Here is an 8,258-nt window from a genome sequence, read left to right on the forward strand (position 1 = left end):
TTTCCAGTATCAAAGGGAGGGAGAGAGAGAGAGAGAGAGAGAGAGAGAGAGAGAGAGAGGGAATATGAGTATGTGACTTATTCCTTTTGAAATAGAATACTTATTTTCTAATTTGTCAAGTGCGGAGACCTGGAGGCAAGGACAACTCTGTGCTATGGTTGGATTTGTGTGGTTTGTCTTCCAAAGGTCCCTAGGGTGGTGTTGGGACCGTGGGGCCTTTAGGAGGCAGGGCTGCCGAAATCTGGTAGGTTCCAGGGCTGTCTCTGGGAGGGTCAGGTCTGCTGGGTTGGTGAGAGGGGCGGTGACAAAGCCTGACCAGCCTCCTGCTTGGCTGCCTGCTTCCTCTCTGGCCCCGTGACCTCTGCACAGGATCCTCTTCTGCTCCTCTCCGTGTTCTGAGGGCTGGAGGGCCCTTGCCAGAGGCAGGTTTGGAATTGAGAGCCAGATCCACCTCTTTTCTCCTTAGGTCACCCAGCGTCAGGGCATTCCAACACAAAACGGACCAAGGCGCCCCCAGTGAGCAGTGTCTAGACTACTGCTTCAAGTACTGTCACCACCAAAAGAGAAAGGCTACCGAGTAATGTGGGGTGCCAGGTGGGGAGGTGGCCGAATGGTCTGGGACACGCTGCAGCATGTCTCTGCATGCCACGAAGCAATCGTGACCACCACACTTGGCTGGGGGAGCACAGAATGGCCCAGATGCTCTGGGTTACCATTTACCTGGCCATTGTGCCTGGCTATCCACACCCAGCGATCGACCTAAGAGATTAGAAAGCTCATGTCGGCACAAAGGCCTGGTTCCTAGGAACCAAGGCTAGTCCAGCAACAGAGATGGTCAGCAATGTCTGGGAGTTCACCCCGCTGAGTCCCACCTGGCAAAGCAAAGGAGTCCATCCCGCAGGAAGCTAGCCAGGAAGCCAAGGTGCGGAACAGCACCCAGTGTGCACGCTTCAGAACGGGGGCTGCCTTTGGTGAGGGGAGAGGGTGGGGGTTGGGGGGATGGTAATGTCGGCATTTGGGTGGGGGTTTGAGCTGTGTGCTGACACGCATTTGTCAGACTTTGGAAGGGCACACTCAGGATTCACAGACTTCACTGAATGGAATCTTGCCTCAAATGTCATCGAGCCCTATGGTGAGTGCCCCATGATGTGCATGGGAGGTCTTTAGGGGCGGTGCACAGGTGTCTCCTGCTGACCTCAAGATCCATCAGGCATGTAGGATGGGTTGAGCAAAGGGCTAAGGAATGGCGGATATCTAACACAGCAAACAGAGCCTGGTCAGTGGTGCCCTCTAGGCCCTGGGCATCGGGGTGTTCATTGTACAATTCTTCCAACTATTTCTGTGTGCTCAAAGTTTTTCATAACAAAATACTGGGTAGAAGCCTTGTCAGAGGACGCACGGGTCAACTGGAAGAGGCTCCCATTGGCTGGACAGCATGTTGACTTCCTGTGGCTGCCATGACAAATCAGAAACTTAAGGGACATCAGACACGTGTGCTCTGGTGACCTCAGAGCAGAAGTCCTGCATGTCTTGTGTATGTCTGTGCGTCTGGGGACCTGCATGCCAGGCAAGTGCTCTACCACCAAGCTGCACTCCCCGCACCTGGCATATCCAGATGAGACGTGCCCGTGTCGTGGGGCCATTCTGCTGAGGGTCCGGGGAGACCTCCTCCCTACCCTCCCGGCACCTGCAGGCTCCAGGTGCTCCTTGGCTGTGGCCACACGGCCTTCTCCTCTGTGTGTCACTCCTGTTCTGGATTATGTGCAGGCACTTGTCCTTGGGCCAGCCTTGGCAAACAACCCCTTCTCTGCAACCTGGCATGAGCTGCTGGGGTGGCTGTGTCTCTCCTGTGACTTACCCATGTCCAGTCTTGGCTGAGTCGGAGGGATTCCGACTATGTTGGCCCCAAATGCAGGGCAGGGAGCTCAGGAGCCCACACAGCTGAGTCCCCCACCCCTGCCTCGCTGTCCTTATGCTTCTGTCCCCTTTTGTAGCTCCCACAGGCCCAGCAGCCAATGGCCCCAAAGCTTTGCCTCTGACGCTGCCCCCGGATGTGACGTGGGCCATCGCCAGAGGTGGCCTTGGTGCAGACAGTAGGCTCTCCAATCACCTGCAGGACCCTGAGCACAAAGAGGAGACTCAGGCTGTGGCCTAGAGTCTTCCTGGACTTCAGGGTACTTGTCAGAGAGTCCTGTCCCTGGTCGCCCTGCGTTCCAGGAAATAGGCAGCGTGGGACAGGTCAGGCTGGGAGAGGGAAGTCAAGGCCCTGTGCCCAGCCCTCTCTGGGCTCTTGGCCACATCTTGACGTCCTTTCACTCTGTTTATTAAAGGAAGCCCTTCCTTCTGCTGATCACCGCCACCATACTTAAGCTTGTTTGCAAAAATCCTGATACGCTGAACTGCGCCCACGGGCACTGCAGGAAGGCAGTAGCCTGGAAACCAGGTTAAGGATCTCCGTCTCCCTGGCAACCCAGCCCCGCCTGGGAGAGCGGGTCTCAGCCTCTTGGTTCCCGAGAGGCCGCCCTCCCCTCCTCACCTATTATTCTTTGACACCCCGGCTCCTTCCCATATCCTCACCTCCCTCGGGTCATGCACAGGCCAGGACTGCCCACCTGTATTATCTTTTGTGTGGTAAATCGCCCCCAAATTTGGGAGCTTAAAACATTCTTTTTTCTCAGCATGAGTGAGCAGGAATGCAGATGCCCTGCGGGATTGGCTCCTGTTCTCAGGTGGGGCTGGGCTGCGCTCCATCTGAACTTACCTGGTCTGGCTCATGGCTTCCCCCAGGATTGGGACGAGGGGTAGGGAGAACAGGGTGTCCAGCCTGAGCAGCCTCTGCCCGCTCCCCATCTCGGGGGCCCTACCCTGCCCCTCCTTCGGCTGCAGGACAGGATGCAGAGTCTGCAGAGCCTCACCCTCAGAGCCAGCCCCCCACCCCCACACTGGTGTCTTCTCTCCTCACTTGACACAGTGCACCCTGTAGCCACCTTCCTGTTCGCCTCCCTGCTCTCCCTTCCTCGCTGGCATGAGCTCCACGCAGTGGGGTGCCAACCCTCCACTGCTGTGGCTCTGTCAGCAGTGGGCCAGGCACGGGGAGGTCCGAGGTCAGGACCAGCTGATGGGTGAGGGAGAGGGTGGTGCCATCTCTTCCCCAGATGCCCTGCTGAGCAGGTGACTGTGGCCTCCGTGTTGCCCCCGTGCCATGCTTGTTTGTGCCTAGTAGCAGTGCCTCGTTCACAGACAGGGACGGGCAGGGGCCACACACCTGCCAAGTGGCAGCTCAGCATTGTGTCTTTCTCCCTGTGCCTCACAGGAAAGCAGCCCCAGGCAGGGCCAGCCAGGGGGACAGGTGAGATACCAGGAGAACATGGGGACAGCAAGTGTGTGGCATTGGAGAACACTGGAATTGAGCCACCAGGGGGACTTGGAGTTCTCAGTATGACCATGAGGAACGGTGTGTGTAAATGCATGGAAGCAGTGGAGAGTGTGTGCGGGCACAGGGGGAGGAGGAGGAGGCTTCGCTGCCCACCTTCCCTGGCACAGGATCTGGTTCTCTTTTTCCCAGCTACGTGCAGGGCTGGGCAGGTGCAGGTTCGTCCCTGGTGGCGGGACTGGCGGTGGGCTCGGGCTGTGGTGCTCCCTGTAGTGCTGTGGGCTCAGCTGCTCCAGGGTCTGTCTCTCAGGTATCTCTAAGAAGCCTGCACCCTGAGATCTTGGTCCTGCATAGCGCTGCAGACAGCCACTGGCGAGCTGGCGTGGTGAGCCCAGGCCCACGCACCCGCAGGCTCAGGCAGCTGCCTGTCCAGGTGCTGCACTGCTGGCCTGCAGTCCAGGCAGGGTGAGGTCCTGGAGCAGCCCTGAGAACTGACCTCCACTACATGTGCAGGGCCCCAGCAGCCAGCTCAGAGGAAGCCCAGCTTTCATACTGCAAAGAGGTGGGCAGAGGAGGGGAGTTCGGCCCCTAGAGCTGGACATGGTGGTGTGGAGGGGAGGAACTGGGAGCAGAAGCTGCAGGAAGGCAGCACGAGGGACAGGGGCTGTCTGAGCCTGGGGCTTGACGGTGCCACCTCCTCCAGGAACACTCCTCTGACTGTGGGACCCCCAGGGCAGTGTGCTGGGCTGTTGATCTGTGCTGGGGTGGGGGACGCCCACACATGCCTGCCCGTAGGGAGCCCTGGTGACGCAGCCCAGCAGGGTGAGGTGGGAGAGTCTCAGGCTGGTGAGAGGGGATGAGCAGGGACTCGAGGCAGAGGGGTGGGGGTGAGGAGGGGGTTCTTGGAAGCGGAAGGACGTGGGGGCTGTAGTGCAGGCCTCAGGCCTGGCCAGGGACCTGGAGGGGTGGCTTGGCAGGAATGATGGAAGCTGAGGGGGAAGAGGCCCCTCGTGTGAGCCCTGCTGGGACACCATCAGCCTATGTGGGGACAGAGAGCACCCAGACTTGGCTGCCGGGACCCGGGAGCACCGGCCGGGTGTTGTGCCGTGGTATTCACCAGGAGCCTGCAGAGCTTGGGCCTCCGAGCAGTGCTCTACCCCTGGCAAGAGGAGCGAGTCCTCTGCTGCTCAGGCAGGGACCCTGCTGCCAGCCCCTCATGGGACCCCTTCCCGTGGCTCCTTGCCCTCCCTCCTCAGGCAGGGGGATCCACCTGTGCTTTGTCATGGCACATCTTGGCCTCCAGGGCAGGCTTTTGGAGCTCCGGGTGCTCCCAGGCCCTCTGGCTGGACGCCTCCCAGGCCTCCCAGACTCCCAGGTGCTGCCGGAGCCTCGAGCCTCGGGTGGGAGGGCCTGCCCCTCCTCCTGCACACAGGCCCGGGCAGGTGTCCTGAACAGAGACTTACCGTTCCAAGCTGTACCCTGCTGAGCCACTGTTGCCCACTGGTTCCCTGTCCTGTCGGAGCTGCCCTGGAAGCAGACGCCTGTAAGTCCTGACGCTCGGGGTTCTGAACAGTCACTGCCTTCCTCTGGCACAGCCGGGCCGGGTCACAGTAGCTTGGGCGTTACCCCAGCTCGGATAACACAGTGTGGCTCCAGGAGTAGATGACACCTGCTGGGTTGAGTCCACTCACCTGTTCCTTTGTAGTCCTAGCCCTTTGCCCTTTGGGGGTAGAACATTCCATGGAACAGCCTCCCCCAATAACACCCGGGTTCGAGGAGCACGCTCTCTCTTGCCTGCCTTGCCTCGTGTGGGAGCTGGTTGCAGGAGCCGTCACAGAACCAGAGAAAACGGTATTTCTGTCTCTGTGTGTTTACTTGGTGCAGCCCAGTTCACCTGGGGTGACCCTGACTGGGTTAGTCCCATGTCATGACAAATGGAGGCCTGAACTGGGACTCCAGGGTGAATTTTAGAAATATAGTGGGTTTGGAATGTCTCTCCAGAAGTTAAGCGTGTTTAGGATTGCAGAGTATTGTGGGCTGAATTGTAGAAAGTAAGTGAATTAGACAGAAGTGTAATCTGTGACTTAGATAAAAATTTTAATTTTGCAATTCTAGAGACCATAAGTTAATGTAAAGAATTATTAAGGTGGTTAATAGGATACACTGATACCTCTGGTCCTCTCCCATGGGAAAAGCTTGGGACTGGGAAGTCTTTGGACTTCCCAGAAGTTTTTTTTTTTCTGATTTTTTGTAAATTTTTATATTTTGAAATATTAGGTAAAGATTTTTTGGAATTTATACGTCAGGAATCAATGTTAGGAGAGTGAGAGGCAAAAGGAAAAATCTTTCATGGTGAGACTTGATATGGGGGATTTTCTACATCTAGGGGGGCAAATTTTGTTTTTCTACCGTTTCTTAAAGGCGTCTGCATCCAGGGCAGCTCGCGACACTGTCCTCTTCTAGAATCTTCCGGCCCACTCTGCCCTTAGCAGCAGTCAGAGGGTCTCGTGGATCTGGGGCGCCAGCTGTGTGCTTCCCGCTTCCGCGAATCTCTCCACTGCCCTCGCTGAGCTCTGCCCATGCCAACTGTGCCCTGGCGGTGGGAGGCCACCAGAATGGTCTTCCCTGGTGAGTGCCGCTCCCCTGGGTCAGGCTCTCCGGAGAGAGGGACCCAGCGGCTGAGCTAATGTGTGGACATGGGCTCCGAGGAGCTGGTCCTCCCGGTGACAGCGGCTGGCAAACCTAGAGCCTGCGGGGCCGGCTGCAGGCGGGAGACCAGGGAGGCCAGAAGCTGCCCCCTGGCAGGATTCCCTCCTGCTCGGGGTCCCCAGGCTACTCTTGGGTTCTTCTCAGGCCTTCGACTGATTGGGTGAAGCCCACCCATACCGTGGAGGACAAGAGGCACCAATTTAAATGCTAATCTCATCCAAAATCACCCTCACAGAAAAGTCCAGAATATTGTCTGATTGACTTATTACCTCAGCACCATGGCTCAGCCAAGTTGTCACAAAAAATTAGCAGCACGCTCCTCAACAGGCATCTTTTACTTACAGTCCAAGGACTTCCGGCCGCGCTGCAGTTCTTCCCACGGCCTGCAGTGTGATGTCGAAGCCCTGGGGTCGTGGGCTCTGGTGACCGCCCGCATTCCCACCTGGCTCCACAGTCTCCCCTGCTCACGTCCTTGACTCCTGGACACGGGCGGTGTCTGCGCACCTGCCACAGCCGAGCAGCTCCCTTCCCCGAGTGCTGCTGCAGGCCGCTCTGGAAGCCCCACGGCACCTGAAGGACCTAGAGCACGCGCTCCGACCGACACCTCCTGCACTCCCAGCCTCTCCCAGCGGCATCCACCCGTCCTGCAGGCTGCTGCGGTCCAGGGCTCCTTGTTGCCGCAGGACGTGGCTGGTCTGGATTTCCTGGGTCACTGCCTTCCTTCCGATGTTCTGCACCTGTTACGTCCGCCTCTGGACGTCCCGGGCCCAGGCAGGGAAGGCCTGGCCCCTCTGCGGGTGCTCAGAGATGGGGCTCTGGGGGTGCTGGATACTGAGGCTCAGGCTCACAGAGGTGGGTGTTGGAGGTGGTGGGCCCTGGAGGAGGTGGCCCTGCTTGAAGGAGGGTCCCTGGGGGAGTGTCCTGGGGCCTGCATCCCCCGCCCCGCCCTCTCGGCTTCCTGGCCGCCGTGAGCTGACCACACCCTGCTGCCTTGACCTCTGGGCCACTGGCCATGGACTGAAGCCCAGGGCCCTTTCCAGCTCAGGTCCAGCAGCGGGGAGCCAGCCACACACCTCCTCGGTCACAGTCCCCCTCAGCCACACACCTTCTCCTCGGTCACAGTCCCCCTCAGCCACACACCTCCACGGTCACAGTCCCCCTCAGCCACGCACCTTGTCCTCGGTCACAGTCCCCCTCAGCCACACACCTCCTCCACGGTCACAGTCCCCCTCAGCCACACACCTTGTCCTCGGTCACAGTCCCCCTCAGCCACACACCTTGTCCTCGGTCACAGTCCCCCTCAGCCACACACCTCCTCCACGGTCACAGTCCCCCTCAGCCACACACCTCCACGGTCACAGTCCCCCTCAGCCACATACCTCCTCGGTCACAGTCCCCCTCAGCCACACACCTTGTCCTCGGTCACAGTCCCCCTCAGCCACACACCTCCTCGGTCACAGTCCCCCTCAGCCACACACCTCCTCGGTCACAGTCCCCCTCAGCCACACACCTTGTCCTCGGTCACAGTCCCCCTCAGCCACACACCTTGTCCTCGGTCACAGTCCCCCTCAGCCACACACCTTCTCCTCGGTCACAGTCCCCCTCAGCCACACACCTCCACGGTCACAGTCCCCCTCAGCCACGCACCTTGTCCTCGGTCACAGTCCCCCTCAGCCACACACCTCCTCCACGGTCACAGTCCCCCTCAGCCACACACCTTGTCCTCGGTCACAGTCCCCCTCAGCCACACACCTTCTCCACGGTCACAGTCCCCCTCAGCCACACACCTCCTCGGTCACAGTCCCCCTCAGCCACACACCTTGTCCTTGGTCACAGTCCCCCTCAGCCACACACCTCCTCGGTCACAGTCCCCCTCAGCCACACACCTCCTCGGTCACAGTCCCCCTCAGCCACACACCTTGTCCTTGGTCACAGTCCCCCTCAGCCACACACCTCCTCGGTCACAGTCCCCCTCAGCCACACACCTCCTCGGTCACAGTCCCCCTCAGCCACACACCTTGTCCTCGGTCACAGTCCCCCTCAGCCACACACCTCCTCGGTCACAGTCCCCCTCGGCCACACACCTCCTCAGTCACAGTCCCCCTCAGCCACACGCCTTCTCCTCGGTCACAGTCCCCCTCAGCCACACACCTTGTCCTCGGTCACAGTCCCCCTC

This window comes from Ictidomys tridecemlineatus, chromosome 7 (assembly GCF_052094955.1).
Source record: "Ictidomys tridecemlineatus isolate mIctTri1 chromosome 7, mIctTri1.hap1, whole genome shotgun sequence".
Lineage (NCBI taxonomy): Eukaryota > Metazoa > Chordata > Mammalia > Rodentia > Sciuridae > Ictidomys > Ictidomys tridecemlineatus.